Source organism: Alligator mississippiensis, chromosome 4 (genome assembly GCF_030867095.1).
Source record: "Alligator mississippiensis isolate rAllMis1 chromosome 4, rAllMis1, whole genome shotgun sequence".
Lineage (NCBI taxonomy): Eukaryota > Metazoa > Chordata > Crocodylia > Alligatoridae > Alligator > Alligator mississippiensis.
Genome location: NC_081827.1, coordinates 180,015,624 through 180,041,002, shown reverse-complemented (window position 1 = coordinate 180,041,002; position 25,379 = coordinate 180,015,624). Strand labels below are relative to the sequence as shown.

At 42.3% G+C, this 25,379-nt stretch overlaps 1 protein-coding gene and 1 long non-coding RNA gene across 4 annotated transcripts in view; one reads left to right on the top strand and one right to left on the bottom strand.

Moving 5' to 3' along the window:
* Positions 1 to 25,379, bottom strand: part of SPAG16 (sperm associated antigen 16) — a 988,711-nt gene that overhangs the window by 421,492 nt on the left and 541,840 nt on the right. The gene's annotated exons all lie outside the window — the stretch shown is intronic.
* The window catches only part of LOC109284308 (uncharacterized), an 86,231-nt gene continuing 63,756 nt past the window's right edge, over positions 2,905 to 25,379 (top strand). Inside the window, exon 1 of the long non-coding RNA XR_002091717.1 lies at positions 2,905 to 3,098. This is a non-coding gene — a long non-coding RNA (uncharacterized LOC109284308). The remainder of the gene's footprint in view (positions 3,099 to 25,379) is intronic.

Below are 25,379 nucleotides of genomic sequence, written 5' to 3'. Positions count from 1 at the left end.
TAGCAAGCTACTATAGTGCTCAGTAAGTCTCACCACGGGTTTCAAAGATTCCACAAATTTCACAGGCATTGCCTGGATTTTGTGGAATCTTCAAAATCTGCACAATTGTGAATTATGTAGGTCCCTACTTACGAACCAGCAAAAGCAATCACTAACACTATTCCAGAAAAATAACCTTACAAACCATTAGCTTGCTAGTGTGCTGCAAAACAGAAAGAGGGGGCTAAATGAATTGTCTGCTTGTTTACTAAGCCCATGTGCTTAAGGTCTCCAAAGCACAGGGACGACCAGTTAACTGCGAATTACACTTTCGTACTCATGCTTTATTATTCGTATGTTAATCACTATGCATTGCAAATGGGTTATGCTTAACAATCCATTTCAGATAATGCATTCCAGCTATGCTATGTATCCTTTGTTTGTATATTGCAATAATGTAAGTACGCTAGACATGTATGTGCCTATTTCAACTCCAGCCAAACAGTCAAACAATTCAATCTATTTTGAATTTGAATGGGTAAAATGCACCCATGACAGAAAACACAAGCCTATGAAAATGATCATAATAGTATAATTTTTATATGGGTTTCATTATTCAATATAAATCGTTATAATTGAGTATCAATATTGCACTTGGCCCTGCATCCAATATGGAAGGGACCTATGCCACTCTGAGTAAATTATTTAGGGCCTTATTATATGGTAAATTTGGCCAGGTCCTAGAGCTCTTAACACTTGAATTGTCCACACTTTAACACCTGAAACTAGTTTTAAGCACTTGTTATGTGGATCAAAGATATGCCTCTCCAGGGCAGGATTCTCTGGGTTGCACAGTTCCTATTACACTAAGGTAAAGCCACTCTAGGCTACCTTAGTGTAAACACTCATTGCAAGAGATTGGAGGCAGAGTAGAGACTGGGGAAACTTTGGGCAGGCTGGTCCAGTCACTAGGGAAACTCAGCACTGGGCAGATAGCTTGGGCCTGCAACTGTGCTGGCCCCAGCAGCCTTACCTTGGGCCCTGGGAGCCAGGGAAGCTGCAGCTACAGTGTTCCTACAGCTGGAAGCCTGGCCGGCCAGGTTCCGGTTTTGGGCAGCACACATTGCCTCCACATGCGCTGCCCCACTTTTTTCCCTGCACAGGTTTTTTTGACCCCAGAATCTCCCCACCCCCACACTGCAAGGTAGCACCACGGAGAATGCCCAAATGTGCAGTGTGTAGCACTGCAGATGGCTGTACTTGTCTAGATGCAGCCAGTGAGTGCTTAGTTACCACCTATATCTATCTACCAGAGGCATAGCAGAGCAACTTTGTACCCTGGGTAGCGGCTGAGCATCCAGAAGGTCTGGATGCTGTGCTGCCAGCAGTAGCACTTATTTTTCATCACCCACCATTTTTCCTCTCCTAAAAGGCAGTGCCCAGGGCTGCTGCGGTTGTTTCCTTCCCCAAGTTATGTTACTGCTGTGTACAATGAGAACAAACACAAAGTTTAAGATGTTCTATTGGCTTAACCTCATCTCTTTAGAACAGAGAAGTTTCTCAGCTATTTGCGGAGGGAGGGTCTAGAGGGTCTGTCTCCCATCCTCCATTTCTGGACACAAATCACAATTGTTCGGCTGACGTCCTTTGTTTTCATATTCACCTCTCCAGGACCCCATGCCTCATGGGTTCCCTGCAACTGGATTGGATTGTAATTTGCTCTTTTTACCCATCCTGCCCAATCACTGGAAGCCATTTTCTTTCCTGTCTGCAAGCCACTGAGACACTTCTTTTCAAATCCAGCCTTTAACCTTCCCATCTAGCCTTTATATCATCCTTTCTTCTTTCACTGATTAAGGTTTCTAAAATGCATTGTGCTGCTCTGTAAAAATAAAGAACTTGCTATATTGGAGAAAATAAGATATTGCCATTGGAATAGAACCCACAAAATATGTTTTAGAGACTTTTCTTTTTAATTGCTGAGCTCCTACAAAATGATGTTTCTACCCAAGATTTTTTTTTCATGAAATTGTACAGGCATACAGTGAACACCACTTAATTAACAGCAGACTAGTGACATAACTGCTGTTGAGCTGCTCATCAAAAAGGGAAGCCCATTCATCCAAAAAAAGTTCCATATGCAACCTTAATTAGGCGGCTCTGCCTTCATTTTTTGGCAACCAGAATTGTATACATTTTTGCTTCATCTTTGTTCATAGGGTCTAATTATTTCCAGCACAGAAGACTTAGGGTGGACTGGAGTGGTAAAAAACCCCCAATGACAGGACATGTGTGATACAAACACTAGCTTTCTCCTCCTCCTCTTCCTCCCCTTACTTTTTGCATTTGTTTGTGGGGGAGGAAATGTCCGGAAGAAGGCAGTGGTGGGAAGATAGCCGGAAACAGAAGAACTCTTAGATACCTGTTGCTAAACTGTGGAAACAGGTGTATTTACATCTTGTTTCAGCATTAGAAGCCATTTAAACTCTTTTGTCCCTTGCTGCAGTAGATATATAGTGCTTCCAGTAATTTGGTTTCAGAACATTTATCTATTATATTAATTTATCTTGACTGAACCGTATATAAAAATACAGAATCTTAAAACATTGGCAAAAAACTTTTCAATGTAAGTACATACCACACAAATATACACAAAAATAATGTTATAATTGCAAAAATCAAGTAATTAATTCTGGCATTTCCTAACTTTTAAGATCTTTTATTTTAACTTGATTTGACCCCACTTGTGAATTCATTATGCTAGAGCCAGACTATGGAATTCTCAGAGTATTACTTCCATTGAATCCCTTCCTTAATCAGTGCACAAGACAGGCAGTGTTCAGTGAATGGATGGTTAAATTATTAACAACTTTCGTTTCATGCCACATCCCTCTGAGGCAGGGAGGCATGCTTAGGCATGTTTAATTTTACAGATGGAAGACAGCAAGACACGGAGATACTAAGCCAAAAAATATGTATTAATTGTTTGTGCCTGCCATGGGATTCCTTGGATCTAATTATTCAAAGTACTTTAAATTTTTGTAGCATTTATGTTCAATGAGCAGCTCTTCAGTAGGAGCACTGAGATCTCCTGGAAATCTGGCCCCAGGTGTTTCAAGGTGAGTACCCAGAAAATATGGAATATAAAGTTAATGATCATGAAAAGTTTGCTTTATGTGATCATTCTAGCATCACATAGGAAATCTATGTCAGAGCAAAGGATAAACCAGGTTTCCAATGTGGCATTCAAAAGCCTTAACCACAAGGGGAAAAACCCATAATGTTAGTTTTAGATGTTTATTAATAAAATAATAATTTAGTCCTATGATGTTAAGTCATTACAAACTTGTCTTTGCCTTAATGAACTTTAAGATGACTGCAATTATTTTTATACTGAGGACACTTTGAGAAGGTTGTTTTTTCTGGTTGTTTATTTTATTTGATGAGAATTGCAGGACACTTAAAAAAATGTTCCAGTAGGCTTCTGCTTGTTCTTAGTCCTGAACCAGTCTCTAGTATCAAAAAAGAGATAATCCTGTTGGCAATATCAAACATAGCCCAATTAGTCTTATGCCTAAGGTATCACGATCAAAGGGTAAGTATCACATTTATGCAAAGCCATTCCAAGGAACTTTGTATGTTTATTTGCTATTCAAAAATATAAACAAAGTTGGATTCAGAAGGAGAAGCAATGTAATGTCTACAACCTGAGACGCACTCACTGAAAAGGCCAGAAGGTATTACTGTATCACATAAGGATCTAAAAACTGTGCCTGTTGGAGATGCAAAGACTGAGCCATCAACCTTGGAATCATGGCATCTTAGAGAAGTAGGGCTAGACGGGAACTCCATAGGTCATCTAGTCCAAACACCTGCCTCAGGCAAGATCATCTCTATCCAAGCCATCCTATGCAAATCCATAACCTAAAACTAACATCAAACCTGACTCAACACAAGACATAACACCCTAACCTGTCATAGATAAAGCACAGGGATCATGGCAACCAATGCCCCACTCCTGTAAAAGGTGAATATATACACAAGAGATCCCAGGTAAAAGGTCACAGTTCCAGCTACAGAGGAAGGCAAAACTTCTCCCAGTCCAGACCAATTTGACCAATCTGAAAACTCCTTCCTGAACCCAAATATAGTGACTGGGCTGACCCTGAGCTGAGGGGCAAAACCCTCTAGCTAGGCACTCCTGGCTTTAAGTCCTAGCAGAAGGAGGACTGGCATATCTCAATCAAAATCCCCAGCCTTGACTGCAGTCAACACCCAATTCCTCTGAGGAAGGCAAAAATAAATAAATTAAAAACCCTGACACATGCAGTAGAAAGCAGGGTGGGAAGGAGTGAAATCCCCTCCCAGTCCCATGTGGCAATCAGCAAAGCCCATAAGCACATGAAATACCCATAGTAAAGCATGGGCATAGCTACCTATGGCTGTCATTGCCCAACCTCTTCTTGAATACCTTCTGTGACAAAGAGTCTACAAGTTCCCTAGGCAGTTTTTCCACTGCCTTACTCTTCTAACAGTGAAGATTTCCTGATATGTAATCTAAAACTAATTTGCTGCAACGTTAAGCCATTGGTCCGTGTGCTACTCTTTGCAGCAAGAGAGAAAATTTTCCTTCTTCTTTATGGCAGCCCTTTAAGTATTTCAAGACCATGAACACCTCCTTGCCTTTGTCTTTCCTGAAAGCACAAATTTGGGTAAGATGGGGTTGGAACAGCAGTTGATAAAAGATATAGGTTTGATTTGTACGTGGCAATAGGAACTCCTGTTTTCCCTTGGAGAAGAAAAGGGTAAGCAGTGCTAAAAGGGCATAAATTATTTTCAAAACATGTTCCCTCTTGGGCAGGCACTCATACCAGTTTCTGCAGTTGATCCTACTCCTTTCCTGAATACCTCTCCTCAAACAGGCAACCAGTTCCACTTCCTTCCTATCTTATTTAGAGCTAGTTAATCCTACCTGCCAGCATACCATAACAATAATGATTGCTTGACATGTAATGCAGGAATTTACCACTTTAATTTAGTATAAATGAACCCAAAACTCTTGTATTCTTATTCCTATCTTTAACATTTTCCTCCTTGGTAGGTATGGAAGGGTGGACAAGGAAGGAACAAATATGGAATAAAAGCAAGCAAAGAATGAAACAGAATATAAGGAAGTCCTGTAAAACAGAGAACAAACAGAACGTCCCTCCTGTTCCTCTTCATCACAAACACAAAATCTCTTGTCAAAGGGGCATTCATAGGATCATAGAAAAGCAGGGCTGGGAAAAACCTCATGAGGTCATCTAATTCAGCTCCCTGCTCAAGGAAGGATCATCCCTGACTACAAGTACCTGTCTAAACTGCACTTGAAAACTTCCAGGGATGGAAAATTCATGCTTCTCTAGGTAGCCTGTTCCAATGCTGGATCACTCTCATAGTCATAAACTTCCTCCTAATCTCCAGCCTAAATGTTCCCTGCTGTAGCTTGAGGACATTGTCCCTAAGAGCCACAGAAAAAAGCCCATCTCCGTCTTCTCTATAACCACCCATCAGGTATGTGAAGTCTGTTATCGAATCTCCACTCCCACCCCAGTCTTCTCTTCTCTAGGCTAAATAACCCATAGTTCTTTCAGCCTTTCCCCCTAAATCTTGCTTCCCAGGCCCCTAATCATTTTTGTTGCCCTGCATTGGATTCTCTCCAAACTGTCCACATCTCCCTTGAAGTGTAGGGCCCTACTTTCTTTTGTTAAAAAGGAACAAAAGGTAGTGAGGAACTTCCTTACTACTTACTCATCTCATTTTATACTAACCAGGGATCCAGGTTTTCTGTTTCCCATGGAAAAATGGAGAAAACCATGGATTTCCCCTTTTATCAGGGAAAACACAGATTTCTCCTTTTAGCAGAGAAACCTGTGATACTCCACTTTTGCAAAGAGTGTTGCAGGCTGGTTTAGCTCCAGTTTGTAAGAGTTGTTTGCAAACAGGGCAGGAACCCCCCAGCCCTGCCCAGAGGGATAGGGGGAGGGAGAAGGGTGGGGCCTGAGGCTCTCAGTCAGCCACAGCTCCACTCAGCTCAGCCTCACTCTTTGCTCCTGAAGCACATGCGGTAAGTGGGGCTTGCAGGGGGCTGGCGCCCCCTCTGGCAGGGCTGGGGGGAGCCAGGAGCTGGCCCCACCCCCACCCGAGCAGGCAGCAGCAGTGGGGGAGCTGGCTTCATGCAGCTTGTGCTGCAGCTGTCTGCTGTTGGGGGCAGGGAGCTGTAGACTTGGTTCCCAAGCCCCATAGTCTTGGCAGCTGGGAGCCCCATCAGCAGAGACTGTGGGCAAGAGGCACAAGAGGTGGGGCAGTTGTGGGGGCAGTGAGGGGCACCAGTAGGGCTGGTGGAGACATTTTGGGAGTGTGAGAGGCACCAGCAGGGCTGGGGGGGGGCTGCGGGGAGTTTTTAATTTTAATAATGGATGTTGGGCGTTTTATCAGATAATTTGTGATTTTGTGTCAGAGAATTTGTGATTTTTTTATCAGAGAAAAACAGGATTCAGGATGATGACTGTCCTTGTATTATGAGAGGTAGTAAATACTAAATCTCTATTTACTTCACCATTTAGTATTTTGTATACCCTTATCATGTCCCTCTTCAGCCACCTGTTTTCTAAATTGAATAAGTCTAGCCTCTTTAGTCTCTCCTCATATGGAAGCCCCTCCATACCACTAATCACCCTTGTTGCCGCTCTCTGTAAATTCCCTAATTCTTCTATATCCTTTTTGAGGTGTGGGGGCCAAAACTAGGTATGGTATTCAAGATTCGCGGGTTGGAACAGAATACCATTTAGGTGTCTAATAGGTAAAAGAGTCATATGGGTGTGACTTGAGGTTCACAATTTTATAATACCTTAGTGGAAATAATCCTTACATTATCATGTGGAATCTATGGGGAGGTCTCATTCTCTTATCAAATCAAAGAATTGATCCTGCAAAGAGTTGTGCATGTACATCGTGAAGTCTGTGCAGCTGCTTACAATGCATAAATCTATACATGTATCTTTGAAGAACTGCAGCCTAGCACCTATTTGAAATCAGCATCATAACTTTCTTAGGGTTGATTATACCTTGGACCAGTTTTTGCAGTTAACAAAAGTCTATAGAGGAATCTTTATTTCTGTGGGCATGTCTACACATGCATCTTTTAAGCAGGCTTAGCCTAAAATCACCATTTTTACGGAACATTAAGGTCACGTGTCTACCCATGTGTGTCCTTAATGATTCTTCAAAATGGCTATTTAAGGCTATGTGAACCTAAATTAAGGCTATGTGAGCATAAAGCAGGCATCAAATTTAGGCACAAATAGCTAAGTTGCATTAGCACTGTGTAGACATGCTAATGCCCATTAACACGGTGTGTGTCAATGGATATACAACATGTTAATGTGCATTAGTGCATCTGCATGTGTGCTAATGTAACTTAGCTATTTGCACCTAAATTTAATGTACCTTAATGCACATTAGCATGTCTATGTGTAGATGCGCACCTAAATCTCCTTAATGCACCTTAAATAAAATATAGTGAAACCTTGACACTTGCAATGAAGATCCACTGTTACTCAGTTTTGCACATTAGCAAATAGGTGAACAAACAGAAAAAAATCAAGGATTGCACATAATGTGTGTGGCACCTTGCACAAAATGTTCATCTTTACAAGTTTAGCTTATTTTTAATTATTGATGATATTTGATTATGTACTCTAAAGCATAATAGAGTCTTTTTATGATTAGGGAGAGTTGGTAAGCAAACTTCCATACACTATAGCTTTCTGCTAAGTATAGTATAGCTATATAAAGCTTTCTGTAATTTTTGATGAGAGAGGTGCCTTTTTTTTAATTATAAGTGAAGTAAAACTTTACAAGCATTTATTGTAATTTTACATCCATGGGTAGAATGTAAGTCTGAGGGGAGAGTCTAAGGCAAGTTTGAGAGGAAAAGGAGTCCAGGAGATTTGGCAGTACTTTGAGGATATCCTATTAAAGGCACAGGAGTGAGCTATCCCTATGTTATGAAAGAACTGAAAGTGCAGTAAGAGACTAGCCTGACTAAAGAGCAAGCTCTTCAATGAATTTCAACTCAAAAAGGAATCTTACAAAAAGTGGAAACTTGGTCATAGTACTGGGAAAAATATAAGAGCAGCACATAGGCATGTGGGGAGAAAATTAAGTTGTCCACATCACAATTTAAGATGGAACTGGCAAGGTCTTAAAAGGCAATAAAAAGGAATTCTACAAGTATGTCAAAAGTAGAAGGAAGACCAAAGAACCTTTAGGTCCCTTGCAAAATGCAGAAGGCAGTCTAATTATAGATGATGCAGAGAAGGCTAAAATATTTAATGCCTTTTTGGCCTCAGTCCTCACAAATAGGAACAGCTATCAGATGATGAGCACAGTTGGCAGCAAAGATAGGGAAAGAGACAAACAGCCTAAAGAAGTGGAAGAAGAGATTGGGGATTACTTAGAGAAGCTAGATGCTTTCAAGTCAGCAGGCCCAGAGGAGATGCATCCTAGGGTACTGAGGGAATTGTCTGAGGTAATTTCAGAACCTTTAGCTATCCTCTCTGAGGACTTGCAGAGGTCAGGTGAGATCCTAAAAGACTGAGATCCTAAATGACAAGTATAGTGCCCATCTTTAAGAAAGGGTAAAAAGAGGATTCCAGGATTATAGATCAGTTGGCCCAACCTGCAACAATAATGGAGTAGGTCCTCAAGGTGTAGCAGAAAGCCCCCTTTGTACATTTCCCTTCTGGACATGGATATAACAGAAGCCCCTTCTTGCCTGCATGCCCCCCGCTCCCCCCCTCCCCCATTTTGTGCATTTCTTTTCCTTCTAAATATTGCCAGAGACCTAGCACACTCATTGCATGGGTGTGGCAAGACTCAGGGTCAGCCAGAAAGCTGAAGTGGCTCTCTGTAGAAGAAACCTAGAAACTACATCTACATATCAATTAAGCTCAGTGTCACTACAGAAAACAAAAGAACTAAAATATCCACTGCAAAGTTTGTAAATATATCCTGCGCTAACCTAACTCACTTACTGTCCCTAGTAGGCTTTGATCCTCACTACCTCGCATTGCATTTTTATATATTTCTCATAGTGCATTTTCATATTTCATCTGTCTCATCTTTACCATGGCATTTTGTATTTTATATTTTATATTTTAAACTCTTAAGGAATGTACTCCCTGTAGAATGAAGTTACACCCTGAATCACTGTTAAAACTGCATTAAAATTGTAATTGTAAAGTGATAAAATCTGTTGAGTGAATACAAGTGAAAGATGATCATCAGTAGACAATAGCCTAGCCAAAGGAACTCTATTTTAAGCTAATCAAGCTAAAGAACTGATTCTTGGAACTGAGCACTCACCCTATAAACAATTCCTGTAACCCATGACAATATAGCCATTAAGTCAAGGGTGAACTCCCAAAACTTCAGGTACCAGCAGGCAGAGACCCCTGTGACTAACAGCTGCCAGGTACTACTCAAGACCCATATGGGACAGCAACCTCCGGATTGGGTAGCCAAGATGATGCTGAGGGGTTACACACGTCTGCCAGAAAGGGATAAAAGGCAGTGAAGCATGACCCTCAGTGGTACCCTCTCATCCAGCACCTAACCTACCAAGACAGAAGAACAAGCAGGCGACCCCCTTCTGGAGAAGACATCGCCTTGAAGGAAGCTGACCCTCAACAGCAGACTCCAGGGCCTTGGACAGGTAGATGTACTGACACCAGTGCTCCCACAATCACTACAGCAGCTACTATACACTATACTACATGGGTTTGAATGAGTGATGCATGTGTGTTTGTATGTGCTAAGGTGACCAGTACCACCCATAACTCAGAGTTTGCATTTATGATTTTATTGGTAACTTCACATCCCATACAATAAATTAGAATTTATTATGATCCTGTGAGTTGGTCCTTTGTAGCCAACATTATAATCTATTGGGAATCACCTAGAGAAGAACAGTGTCATCAGGAATAGCCAGCGCAGATTCACCAAGATCAAGTGATGCCTGAACAACCCAGTTTTCTTCTCTGATAAGGTTTGAGGCTCTACAGATTGGGGAGAACAGTAGATGTGATCTACCTTGACTTCAGCAAAGCTTTTGACACAGTCTACCATGACATTCTCTTTAACAAGTTAAAGAAATCCAGATTAGACAAAAATATTGTAAAGTGGATAGGAAACTGGTTGGATCATTATACTCAATGGACAGTCATTAATGACTTATTGTCTAGTTAGGAGGAGGTAACAGGTGAGGTTCCTCAGTGTCCAATATTGTTTAACTTTTTCATGAATGATTTGGATGACAGAACTATGTGCATGCTTAGCAGATTTGTGGATGAAAGCAAAAGTTGGGTGTTGCAGATGCTTTGGAGGGTAGGGCTATGATTCAGAATGACCTGCATAAACAGGGAAAATGATCCAACATCAACAAGGAAATTCAACATGGGCAAGTGCAAAGTCCTGCACTTGGGACAGAATAATTACATGCAAAAATACAGACTGGGAAATGATTGTCTAGGCTTCAGTACTGCAGAGAAGGATCTGGGGGTTACAGTAGTCCATATGCTTAATATGAATCAAGAGTGTGCTCCTGTCACTAAAAATAGCTTTGGTACCAGAGGATTGGAGGATTTCTAGTGTGACTCACATATTTAAAAAGGCTCCAGAGGTGACCCAGGAAAGCACAGGCTGGTGAGTCTAACTTCTGTTCTTGGAAAACTGGTAGAAACAATAATTAAAAAAAAAGAACTTTTCAGCATATGGCTGAACATAACTTGGTGGGGAGGAATCAGCCTGGTTTTCCCAAAGGTAAATCATGCCTCATCAACTTACTAGAGTTGTTTAAAGATGTCAGTAAGTAGGTAGGTCAGTGTGATTTAGCTGATATGGTATATCTTGACTTCAAAGTGCCTTTGATAAGGGTCCTCATCAGAGGCTCTTAGTAAAGTTAGGTAGTCATGGGATTACAGGGAAGGTTCCTTTGTGAATTAGAAATTGGTTCAAAGATGTGAAGCGAAGAGTGAGTATAAACAGTCAGTTTTGGGGATAGAAGGAATTAAACAGCAGAGTCCCCCAGGGATTTTTGTTGGGACCAGTGCTGTTTAACATTCATAAATGATTTGGAAAATGGGGTGAGTAGCAAGGTGGCCAAATTTGCACATGACATAAAATTATTCAAAATGGTAAATACCGAGGCAGACTGAGGAATTACAGAAGGATCTGGCACAGCTGAGTGAATGGGCAACTAAGTGGCAGATGAAATTCCATGTAGATAAATGGAAAGTGATGCATATGGGCAAAAATAACCCAAAGTATACCGACACTATGACGGGCTCTACATTAGCTGTCATCACAAAGGAAAGAGATCTGAGAGTCATTGTGGACAGTTCACTAAAAACACTAGCTCAGTGTTCAGCAGCTGTTAAAAAGGCAAACAAAATGTCAGGGATTATAAGAAGAGAAGTATATGGAAACATGGAATGGAAAATGGATTCACAAAATGGAAAGTATCATTGTGTCCCTTTATAAATCCATGGTGTGTCCACACTTTGAATAATACACCCAATTTTGGCCCCCTCACCTCAAAAAGGATATAGAAGAATTAGGGAATATACAGAGAGGGGCAACAAGGGTGATTAGTGGTATGGAGGGGCTTCCATATGAGGCGAGACTAAAGAGGCTAGACTTATTCAATTTAGAAAACAGGTGGCTGAGGAGGGACATGATAAGGGTTTACAAAATACTAAATGGTGAAGAAAAAGTAAATAGAGATTTACTATTTACTACCTCTCATAATACAAGAACAGTCATCATCCTGAATCCTGTTTTTCTCTGATAAAAAATCACAAATTCTCTGAGACAAAAATCACAAATTATCTGATAAAACTCCCAACATCCGTTATTAAAATTAAAAGCTCCCCGCAGCCCCCCCAGCCCTGCTGGTGCCCCTCACTGCCCCCACAACTGCCCCCCCTACTCTTGCCTCTTGCTCCCACCCACAGCCCCTGCCCCCCAGCCCTGCCAATGGGGGCTCCCAGCCGCCAAGACTATGGGACTAGGGACCAAGTCTGCAGCTCCCTGCCCCCAACAGCAGGCAGCTGCAGCACAAGCAGCATGGAGCCGGCTCCCCCACTGCTGCTGCCTGCTCGGGTGGGGGTGGGGCCAGCTCCTGGCTCCCCCCAGCCCTGCCAGTGCCCCCCAGCCCTGCCAGAGGGGGCCCCAGCCCCCTGCAAGCAGTGGGTTGGAACAGGATATCACCTAAATGGTATCCTGTTCCAACCCACTGAAGTCCTTGGTAATATATTAGTACAAAAAGTGAACAGGTCCTCCACCCACTCCTGACTACTTCTTGTGACCAATATGAAGGTGTGTTTCAAAAGTACATGCAGTCAGTGGTTTGGGGAGGGGAGCTGTAGATAGATGGGGGACGCTACCACTGGCCATTTTCCCACTGATTAGTGCTGGTGGAGGGAATGGGGTCTGTGGCACTGCCCTGGTAGAGTGAAGTGGATGAATCGGGGAAGGAGGAATAAACTGTTTGCTTACTTCTCCAACCCAGCTTGCTGTAGGTCCAGCCCCATGCTACGGGTTAGGGTTCTCAATGAGAAGAAGCAGGTCATCCCAAATGAAAGTCCTGATGCTGAACTCAGTATTTATACATGATAATTGTGTAAGATAATATAAAATATTAGGACAGTGAATGAACACGTTACTTTGAAGTTGCCAGTTTCTACTCCACTGAAAAAAACTGATGATGTGATTTCTAGAGCTGCTTATGTTGATGGAATTTTTACTTTGGTTGGGAGAAATGGAGTCAATGCTGATAACAGGTCTCCACTGGATCAAAACTGTAAGTAACATTCTTGATTTTGAACAACGGAAAAAAACCTGCAGTTGACAAAAATGGTGAACAGCCTCCCAGAAAACTGTAGGATTTTGGTTCAACAGATGAGAGTACTCAAGAGAAGTTTATAGGCCCTGTAACAAAGATAGGGTCTTCTGGCTCTACCAAAGATTTTTTGGTCAAGTCTACTTATATTCTTCTATCCTGATGGTCAGTATGGGGATTGAAGCGTTTTTTATAAATGCGTTTGAGACTACTGTATTTAGAAGTGCATCACAGAGTTTAAAGTATTTGAAAAAGAACCAGTGGTAAGTATCTCTTACCAGCTTCAAAGGCTACTTGTTTTATCATTTAAAGAGATTTAAAAATGATTGCACACTTACATAACTTGGCAGCTTAACAATTAAAAAAAAAACAAAGAAAAAGAAAAAAGCAAATTCAATATTGGGCTACATAATCTATACTATACCACTCAATTTGGTTCTAGTTAGGCCTCAGTTACAGTATTGGTACAACTCTGGGCTCTACATTTTAAGAAAAATGAATACAAACTGAAGAGGATCCTGAGGCAAATGACAAAGATATTAAAAGTATTGGAAGATAAGCTATATGATAAAAGACTGAGAGAAGTAGGAATGTTTAGTTTTGAGAGAGAGAGAGAATAAGTGGGATGGGGTATGTTAGCAATTTTCAAGTATTTGAAAGGATGCCATAAAGAAGGAAACCAGCTGTTCTCCCTTACCCTATAGGGCAGAACCCAAAGCAATGGGTTAAAATGGTAGCAAAACAGAATTACCTTAAATCTCAGGGAAACAGACAAAACAAAATCAAAACTATAGACTTAGCTGTCCAGAGAAGTTGTGAAATTGCCTTCATTGGAGGTTTTCGAGAAGTTGGATTAAGCAACTGTCTGTGATGGTCTAGGAATGGTTGGCAACTATACACATACTTCAGGGGGTAGTGGGGGGAAGGGGATTAATTAGAGTGACTCTTGGGAGCTGCTTTAATTAAAACACCTGCAGCAGCTTGCGAATTCAGTGTTCTGCATTTCAAAATAGTGGTGGGGGCGCGCTAACTAAAGCTCATTCGACAACTTTTAGTTAAAACACCTCTGCTGCCATTTTGAAATGCAGGAATGCTGAATACATGAGATGCCGCAGTGTTCTGATTGGAATGCTCCAGCTGACTCATTTAGTCAAGTCTGCTCCAACTTGTTCTAATCAGAACATGCATATAAGTAAGTGCCCACTATGATTAAACCAGGGTAGACCAAGATCCTATTTAAGATACTTAAATACCGTTTAAATTCTTAATAGGGGGAAAAGGCCTTTCCCATAACGCTTAAGTAGTATGTATATCAGGAGTCCAAAATGCTTTTCAATTTTTTTCATGTATTCATTCTCTACTTTTGCTTGTAAAAGTGCTGCTAATCACTACTGACCAAATTCATTTAGTCTAGTATTTCAGATTTTTTTTCATTGTGCCATGTTACTTTTTCCATGAGTGCTCAACAGAGGGTTTTATTTAGTTTTGGTTTAGGGGGGTTTCTGTCTGCCTTTAATCAAGGTGTTGGGGCAGTTGACAGATTACCAATTTACTTTATAGGGAAAGATTATGTTTTCTTCCAGCTAGCAGGACCTATGGATATGTAACCTTTCAATTCAATACGTGACACAAATTAGATGATGCCAAAGCTGTGACTGTCTTTATTTAAATGTCAGATATCTATTTTTAAGTTATAACAAAATGAATCCAAATTTAACATACAGATAATTTAATGTTGAGGTCCACACCACCCTTCCCCCCTGAGCTAGTGTGGCTAAGGCCTTGTCAGTTTCTTGAGCTAACAGCATGGGAGTGATGTAACAACTAACATCATGCTAAGTCATATGAATCACCTGCCCAAATGACATGGGACCCTTTTTACAATTGGGTGATCTGAACACAGCCTTCAGCACAGGTCCAGAGCAGAGCTTGTGCTCATACCTCTAGAACTTTAACAAGATGCTTTAGGCTCTCTGCTACTGCATTCCACAATGTTTACTTAACTAGATTTTTGGGAGCATAAGAGGAAAACAAATATTTTATTATATCCAGGGAGTAAACAGATCCTGGTAGAAAGAACAGAGTGTAGGTGGGGTACCTATTACTTGATATACCTATGGGACGAATTCACAGGTAATGTAATTTATACAGCATAAGTTGATGTATTGAACTTTTACACATAAGTGGCAGAAAGGAAGTGAGTAGAATAGGAGTAACAGAGGGCACAACAAGGCATAAGTTAAAACAGTTTGCTGAGGTGTAGGGTTAACTTATACATTAAACTTAGACTATACTAAAGGCACTTAAAGCGCAAGTGGCCACATGTTAGAACATGTCAACTCATGCTAAATGTCCTCTAAGGCCCCTAAGAGACGCTAAAGTAAAGGTGAGGACGGGATCTGATGAGGTATCCCAACAACTGTACTTCCTGCTGTGAAGAGGCTGGTGATGCTTCTTTGCAGGAACCCACCAAGCATGGCCGCAGGTTACCTGACTGGGCCATGGTCACACTGCAGAAAGCCCTTGGCGTGCCCGAAGCCAACTTTACTAGCTCGTCAGGTGAGCCAGATTAGCTCTTCCAGAATCCCGGGAGCTATTTCCGGCTGGGCAACCCAGCATGGAGAGGGAGAGATGAGAGAGAGGGAGAGAATGCGGGCCGGGTAGAACTGCTAGTCAGCAGCTTGAAAAGGGACCCCAGGAATGGGGTGGCGGACCAATTTGGTCTGAGAGCTTGGAGGAGAGTAGGAAATGCAGCACAGCATTAATTGCTGCAGCAGGTCATCAATTACTGCCATGACGCATTAATTACCTAGATGGATCGGCAATAACGGTGGCAATTGAGGTCATAACTTCAGGTGTGGAAGGTGGAAAAGAGTCCAAGCTCACTGGAGGGGGCATGTTTCTTCATGGTATTTTGATGGACCAAGCACACCAGTTGATGTCCGGACCAGGGTCGGACTTGAGTGGACAAAACCCCTCCCAAAAATAAACATTACATCAAGTTGTGGCAGGAAAGAATCAAGAGGAACCCAAAGTTTGACTATCTAGCCAGGGTTTTCTCACCGGCAGTGAGCAAGTGAATGTTATCGAGATGCCGCGGGCCATGTCCCTATGAGGTGATTACCTGACACCTGCCATGCCACATGTGCAATCCAAGGCTCCCCCTGCACCAGCTAGTAGCAAGCTTGGCTCCCAGCCACAGTAGAACACCATGTGCTCCTGGGGCTGGGAGCCTGGATCACCCAGTCCTATGTGCTCCCTTGGCTGGAAGCTCTGATCAGCTTACCGGAATTCTAGCCACAGGAGTGAATGATGCAGTCCTCCAGCTGGAAGCCCAATCATCTAACAGGTCTGCCAGCTGGGGGAAACATATTTTGTATAATAACTTTGTGGCTTATTCTTCATTCTATCACATCATTAATTAATTGATTGTGTGGCCTGGTCACTATTTAAGACGTTATTAACCAGTTAATCACGTCTTAAATGGAAGATCTGGCGGGGGCCTGAACATCTTAAAGTTATGCCCCGTCAGAAAAGGATTAGCTCTGGGCCATGTTACCCAGGTCATGTCAGAGTAACTTCAGTCTGCTCCTTGGAGATAAAATGAGCAATCTGCAATCCTCCTGCATCCAAGAATACACTGCTATCAGCACCCCTTCTCCACAGTAAAGAAGTCTCTTCCCCTATTTTAGGATATACCCAATTGACACAGCACTGAGGAGAGGATAGTGTAGAGTGGCATCTCCTCTGGAAAAACTCAGATAAAAATTGCATGTTTAAAATCAGAATCCCTGGATGCACAAAAGGAAAAGAATGCATCGAGAAAAATATTCCTTTGCTAAGAAAAATAGGCTGTATCTTAGCATGCCAAGCAGGTACCAGTGCCACTCTTCAGGGAAATGACTCATAGGCCAGTCCTCTCACAATTTTTGGACAATGTTTGCTCTTGTAATGCGTAGAGGGAGTCATTTCTAACACTTCTAACACAGGGGCTATGAATAAGTTTGTTCCTTGGAGAACTCTGCCTCTGAAAGTTTTGTTCACATAGGATGCAGGTTACTATAATTCGCTAAAGCATCACTGATGGTACCTATTTACTGTAAACTTTTAATTTATGTTGTAAACTCCTCGAAAGAGAGACTGTCTCTTCAAGATATGTTTGTATAAAGCCTAACACAACACCAGTCAACACCACAGGCATGTCAATTCTTAGCCATTCATCATTTTGAGCTGCTTAATTTAGGGTGGATGATGACATGAAAGGAATTTTCTAGTGCTAGATAAACTATTTAAAAATTACTGAGAGAAAAGAAACTAACCTTGCAAATGTGCTACATCTGAATACAAGATATTTTATGTAAATGGCAACATCACAGAAGTGGTACAGACTCTCTCCCTGGTCTATGGCTGAGAGAAATGTTTAATACTTAATGATCAAGAAGAGCCATAGGACAGCTAGATATACCTGGCCACATCATGACTGACCCCTGTGCAGGTACACAAGGTGGAGGATTGTTTGGGAAACCTTGTGCAACAGCCATTTTTCACTAACAAGTTCGCTGATCTCTGACAGTGTCTTCTAGTTATATTCTCCCTCATTTCTTCCAAACCCACCAATAGAGATGGCCAGATACAGAATCATAGAAAAGTAGAGCTGGAAGCGATCCCTTTTCAAGACAGGATCATCCCCATCTAAACTACTCCAAATCAGTGTTTGTCTAACCATCTCTTAAAAGCTTCCAAGGATGGAGACTCCACCAGTTCTCTAAGTGGTTTAACTATACTCAGCGTAAGAAAGTGCTTCCTAACATCCAACCTAAATTGTCCTTGCTGCATATTAAGAATGCTACTCTTTGTCGTCCTGTCCCCTACAGCCACCGGGAGTGGTCTATCACCATCCTTTTTATAACTAGAAGGGAACATAGACTGTATTTCCTTACAGGGTGTGATAGCTGGTATACTCCCCTGCAATGTCAGGACAGTGCTTTCTGCTCCACCCCATCCGCAGGGACACCAGGCAGGGTGCACAATAACAAAGTCTAAGATGAGTGCTGAGCCAACATCAGTGCTTTAAGATGTTCAATATTATGCAAAACACATGAGAAAATGTTCCTTGTTTAATATATAATACATGCCTATTTCCTGATCTTTGCATTATATACTTGTTTGGCCACTGAGATAATAGGTTTCTTCCTGTGTAATGAAAGACAAACTGCTTTTCTAAAATGCAATTTTAGCCTGACCAACTTGAAAAGATGCATATTGCTTTTGCAAGAGGCTCTAACTGTAGCCTGTTTAGAATTAGTTTTTGTCATTATTGTTAGCAATTCCCAGTCTTCTGTTGCATGGCAGCTTTTTCACAGATGGTTAGAAGTACTGTTGTATTTTATGAAATTTTGGAATGAATGCTACTTGAAAATTACCACTTGGAAAGTTCTGATAAATTATCAGAATTATTATAAGAGAAATATTTAAAAATTAAATTTATAATTACAATATGAAACTGTCAAATACAATTTCTAAGTTAATAACAAACTTTGATTCACTAACTTTTCAAGGTCATCTTCTTTCCTTATTTTTCTGTCACTTTTGAAAGCAGGGGAAGGCATGCTGTCCGTTTCACTTCAGTACTGAAGAAAATCCAATGGAACTAGTCATGTCAGAAAGGATAAGTATTGCAAATTTAGTTTAGGACTTCAATTCACTTCCTCTACTAACACTAACTACTAACCGCTATTTTCTATAAGCTTTCAAGTGCTAAGCCTGGTAGAAATGAGAGAGAAATATAGATTTTAAAGTGGAAAGAGACTGTTTTGACCACCTGGTCTGATCTGCTAACACGGGCTGTGGAATTTCACCAAGTGGTTTCTTCCTCAACTTTGGGTTAAACTAAAGTGTATAACAAAAATATCTTAACCTAAATTATCTCTCACATGAAGCCTCTAACTTCTCCTTTGGTCCTAGGAGTTAATTATCCTCATGGTAATTAATTAAAATCACAACCCATTTCTACCTTCAGCTCCCAGCCACTGGATTTTGTTATGGACTTTCTGGCAAATAGTCCATCATGTAAGTAGACCTAAATTCTTTCAGATCCCACTGAAGTCAATGTTCACCTCTTGCTCTTAGGAGTTGATGGTATAAGGTAGCTCAAGTTATAGACTGACACATTATTCAATAGCTGTTACTTCCAGTAGTTGTTCACACTGCTTTTACTATAACATTAGGGTTAGGGACAGACATTCAAAAAGCCTGAGCCTGAATTGATTAAATCTTTGTGGGTTAGTCTAACCTGGTTAGGCTGAACCAGTTTGTAACCAGACAGACACTCTCTCTGGACTGAGGAAAGGCAGGCACATGCTTGCAGTGGCTCAGGCTAGAAGCCTGGTGGTGCTTCCCTTCCAAAGTGATAAGCTGAGGGAGGGGTGTGGCCAGGGGTAGGCAGGGCCTCTGATTAGGGAGGGGTGTAAACCCCCACCTTGCCTGCACAATCCCAGGCTTTCCCCCCCTCACTGCTCAAGGCCTGGGAGTGTTGCCAGACCCCAGACCCCTGCTAGCACTCTGTGCAGTGCATGCATCTATTGATGATACAGAGCTTTTCAATCTCCCACCCTGCTTCTTTATACTGTCTGCAGCAAACTGACAGGCAAGCAAGCCAGCAGGGGCCTGATAACAGTACCGTATTTTGGCGCATATATCCCGTGGGGTATACGCGCGCGATTTTACAAAAAAAATGGATGGGTGCGGGCTATTCGGGGATGCGGGCTATCCACAAACTTTTTCCCCCGCAGGGCCAGTGCTGGGGCCCGGCTGCGCCGCCACCGCCGCGGGGGCTGGGGCCAGGGCCGGGCTGCGCCGCCACTGCAGCTGCTGTGGGGGCTGGGGCCGGCTGTGCCACCCCAGGGGGATGGGGCCAGGGCCAGGGTGGGCCGGGCTGCACCTCGCCGCTCCCTGCTGGGCCCAGGCAGGCCGTGCTGTGCCACAGCTGCCGCGGAGGCCAGGACCAGCTGCGCCACCTCCCCGCTGGGCCCCGGGCAGGCCAGGCTGTGCTGCCGCTGCCGCCGGGGCCACTGAGGGGGCGGGGCCGGCTGCGCAGCCTCCCTGGTGGGCCCTGGGCAGGCCGGGCTGTGCTGCCGCTGTTGCAGGGGCTGGGGCCATGGAGGGCTGGGCTGCGTAGCCTCCCCGCTGGGCCTGGGCAAGCCGGGCTGTGCCGCTGCTGCTGGGGCAGGCCGGGCTGCGCCGCCTCCCATGTATACACCGCCGTGGGGAATACATGGGTGCGGCATATACATGGATCTATTTACAAAAATACAATTTCCCGCGAGTTATATGTGGGTGCGACTTATACCCGTGGGCGGGGTATGTGCGCGAAAATATGGTATTTATCACTGCATAAGCAAAACAATAGCCTCTCTCCATTAGTTCAACTCTTCTTAAACAGCTTACCAGCTGACCTTTTGATTAGCTCCACAAAGCCCTAAGCCATCACTGTTTTGTCTGTCTATCCCAGTGAAATTGGAGATGTGGACACCTCTCGGCATTACCTAGCACAGCACATGCCTAGGGTCTATAGGGCTGGGGTCTGTGCTGTGGGAGATGGGAGGGAGAGAGGGAGGGTGGGGATTCCTGCTTGAGCAGCAAGGGGGATAGGGCAGAGGGAAGCCAGGTAGACCCTGCTGTACCTGCAGTCTTTGCTGCAGCTCCAGCCAGGGAGCAGAGGGGAGGGCTTCACAGCACTCCTGTGAAACACAGAGTCCCATCCAGCCCAGAGAGCTTGCCAAAATGCTGTGAGAGTCCGGTTTATCTCAAACCAGCAAGGGGTCTGGGACAGACATTGCATAAACTGGTTTGACCCAAATCAGTCAAGTTTGAGACTACATTCAACCAGGTTTATCTCAAACTGGTTTCAGCCATTTTCAAACTGGTTTATGTGCACTGAACATCTGTTCTGTTACAGGTTTAAACCAGTTTCTGATCACTTAAACCAGTTTATGTGTAATGTCTATCCCTAGCCTAGATAATTTTGATTTTGAAAACAGCTACTTATCTGACAGTACTTGTAGTTTCTAGAGGTTTTTCTCTCCTTATGGTGCACAGATATCCCACAAACACAAAGTCAGATTCCCTTGGCTACCAGTGTCCTTCTGAACAATGAGGGCCCCTGGACAGACTTGTGTCCTCCTATGCAAGAGGACAGAGGGCATGCAGAGTCTAACCATTCCTCATTTCCTTTGCCAACGTATAATCTGAGGATACTGAAAAAAGTGGGAAGGGAGGGCATGCTATAGAATCCATGTTGTAAATATACCTCAAACTTTCACAGACAGCTCTTATTGTCTGATCCTTGGAACAGACTGCTTATCCTCTGGTTTTGTAGGTTAGCTTTTAACATGCTTTTCTTATACATTTAGAGGTGCATTTTGATTATCTATGTTATTATGTTGCCTGCTATGAGTGAACCTAACAGCAGATGCAAATACAATTATTCAAAGCCCCTGGAAGCTTTTGGAAGTAGCAGGTATTGATAATAAGGGTCTGCCAAATCCTTTGCAGATTTTAACAGTCTCCCATTAAAAGACACCGTAAATATACTAGGCACAGAAGGGTGCAGAATATCCAGCAGCTTGTATGACTTTTCACTCATGTATTTTATCAGTGTCTGTCTGATGTGGAATAGGGGAATTGACTGACTCTTTCTCCACGGAGGATAACAAAATGTATTGTAGGAGTGGCCAACCAGTGGCATGCATGCCATAAATGGCATGGACAAGCCTCTGTGTAGTACATGAAAGATTTGGGGGAGGACAGGCAGCACAGTGGAAGATAGAATGGGGAGCAGAAAGCACAGTGACAAATAAGGCAGGGAGCACAGGACAGAAAGTAGAAAACAGAACAGCAGACCAGGTAGGGGAAGATGAATGGAGTGGTACTCAGGGTGTCTGCGGGGCTTAACTTGTGGCAAGCCTGCCAAATGGGTTGGCTCCCAGTGATGTGCTAGATTCTTAGACTGCCAAAGAGGGGAAGATGACCATCAGAGATAGCCTATACTGCAATGCTCCTTCATAATTAGTACTAAGACACCTCAGAAATCCATCTTTGGTTCAAGAAATTTGGAAAATGAATTTTTAAATTTGACATTCATTTTTGCTGTTTACAGACATCACACAAAGAGAGAAGAAAAGACAAAAAAAAAAGTCTGTAAGTACTGGAAAATATCTTAAAGAGAAAAAATCCCCCCAAGGATTCACAGTTTTTTAGGGCAATTAAAAATAGATCTCAAAATCCCTCTCTGTTTCCAGTATGAAACAGCAGAAGAGGACAATGAAATATGGAAAAAAGAAAGATATTTGTTCATTCTGGCACATGAATGAAGTTGGGAATAGTAAAATATTAAGCACCAGCAGTATTTCCCAGGGCATGAAAGATGAATTTGAGAGCTGTCAATAAAAGAAAAAACAAAGAAAAAAACCTCAAAAAAATCATCTATATACAGAGACCTAGCCATTTATCGAGCATTATAAAACACCAAGGGACAGCCAAATAAGCAAAATCATAGGCTTTACACATGATTCTTAATTCTTTAATGTAAAGTACAACTTGTTCCATTTGAGTTAGTCACCATAAATAATTTTGATATCAAACTGTAAACAACCAAAGCAAACATGATTAAGTCATTCAGTCCCTGAATTGTAATAGAGGTACATTCTCTTTCAGAAATGAGAGTATCTGTCTCATCTATAATGTCTTACAGAGGACTGCCCTTTCTTTTCAAATTTAAATTTATGTCCATTCCACTTGTATTAATTCTGGTTAGTTGCAGTAAAAATGCTGTATCACAATTTTAAAGATGTAGGACATTTTATTTATCAGTTATTTACTCTTTATAACATGATTCCTCTCCTGTTGTATGGGGTTTTAATCTTACGTAAGTATTTTGCCAGTTTAAAATTCATAAATGTACATTCATATCTATTGAGATTTGAAAGAAGGTAACAACTTCAAAATACCTTAGTTTATTCTGATATACACACTTCTTTAAAGATTCTCACCTTCCTTTCAGTCACACTTAAATGGTAACAAATTATTCTTTCAAGAGAAACCTGCTCTATTGTTCAGAATCATCCAACATTTTCTTATCTAAAGATCTCTGCATGTGTTGCACTTGAGATTATAAAGCACTGAAATAGTCAGTTCACTGGGCCTTGGTGGATGAGTCAGTCTTAGAGAAAGGTAATTCATGCTACATCTAAATGTTCAAAAGAAGAACATTCAATTCTACATTTTATTTTATTATTTCTTTAGTAATGTTTTATAATGAAGTTACGAGGTTGTGTATGTAAGTTAATACAATTTGGATATATTGTGGCCCTTTCACAGCTTACATTGCACGTTTTTGTTTTAAGGTTTCCTGTTACTTTTTATATCATTCAGCAGTGCAATTAATGGTACAAGGTATTCCAAATCTGATTCTCTATATTCCTGAAACTACTCTTTACACCTCTCCTAAGTAGATGTAAAAACAGTATTGTTCTCAGTTTATACTGGGTACATGCTCCCATTATTAATACATTAAAGAATTGTCCATAAAAGGAGTTTTTATATATCTGTACACTCAGGCTAGCTGCAGACATTTGAAAAGCCTGAGGCAGGATCAATTTCAGTTGCATGTTTTTCTGTAAGTGGTGTAGTTTACATCGGTAGCAAACAGAAGACACATTTCCCCTTTGGTGGGGGACATGGTGAAAATCTTAGACTAGGTTCTGCCATTTTTAAACCAGTCTATTGTCATGACCCAAAGGTCTGATTTTTTGTGTGCGCTTCGGCACTAAGAATTATCCCCGTGGGTTTACAGCTTCATTGCACGGTGGAGTTCTGCTGCGCAGAGAACCCGCGTGCAAAGGAGAGAGTTCCCGCCATTTTGCAGCTGTCTTTGCAGGGTGCATTTCCTTTGCAGCACAGAAATGCACGGTGCAAAGAGTTCCCGCTCGTCGTATGCAAATTCATGTCCCACAATTGGCTAGTGCTAAATTATTCACACGTGGCGGCTAGCGATTGGCCTGCTAACCGTATAAGAAGCTTGAGCAGTTTCCGCCCAAGCCGAAGAGGACTCCACATCCATCTCGTGGGGACTCTGGGTGTGCGCGGCGGGGTAATAGAAACCCTGTGTGTTGCTCAGAGGAGTTTGGCGGCCTGATCCACCGCCCACCTCTTCCTGTCTTCAAACGGAACCTTCTATAAGACGTATCGACGAGTTTTATGCGCACTTGTCCTGGACATCTGGAGTTCTGTCTGCGTGGAGCCTAGCAACCTCCACGTGATTGTTCGTGTTCTCTGTTTGTAACCGCAACTCAAGCAATTTCTCAGCCTGCACCGCGACCATCTCGGTGTAAGTAAACAATCTTAAAATCAACCATTACGTGTCTGTGCCTAATTCTAGCTTGGCGCCCGCCCTCTCCGACCCGGCCTGCCCGGGCTGCCGGCCACAGCCCGTGTGCAAAGCGACGAAAGGGCCCGGGGTCTGACCCGGCCCGCACATCTATGAGCACCAAATTTTTGTCATGGGTATAGACTAGTTTTGTGTGCTGAACTACTGTTCTGTTATGAGTATTGACCAGTTTGCGATCACTTATACTGGTAAAAGTGTAACATCTGTACCTGGCCTTACGCATTCACACACATATATGCGCACAAGCTTAAAAGAGCATTAATGCTATAAAATCAAGCACTCAAAAATCATGAAACAGAGGAACTAAGGCTGTTCATACAAACATAATTTGGTTCCTTTGCATATACATTATAATACAGTATTTGCTTAGATAATCACTTCTTTCTCTCCAAGACTGCCTGCCTCATTCTGTTTATAGGGTCCTATGGTCCATTTACTGGTAATGGGGGTGGGAGGGTGGGGAAGCAAAGAGAGGGAGGGAGCAAAAGAGAGCAAGAGAGATACTTCACAGGATCCTTCTGCAGTGAACAGAGTTCATCATGATTAGAAGGAGAAGACAAATGGATTTCCTTAAGTATAAAAATAATATACATATATACATACACGCACACACACACACACACACACACACACACACACACACATAGCATAAATATAATCTTACATATTAAATATCAAGCAATCAAGAGTTTGGAAACTTTATTTGAGGCAGCTTTCACAACTTTATATCTTCCAGCTTTCATAAGCTATTTTAACCATACACAATGAGCAATATCTTAACTTTTACATTTTGTCAGAGACATGAGGAACTGAAAATGTTACATCTATTCATACCTAAAAGGAAAGAGGTATTTTTTGTTAGGTTTTTTGTTTGTTTTTAATCTCTTGGCTGTCTGTGGGGACCCAAGCGGTAGTCACCTGGGGCATGCCCCCAGCTAGGAGCGCCGTCTGTATCAAATGGAGGTGTCGGTGCTGTGGCGAGAGCTCCCTATCCACCCCTGCCTGCCTTTA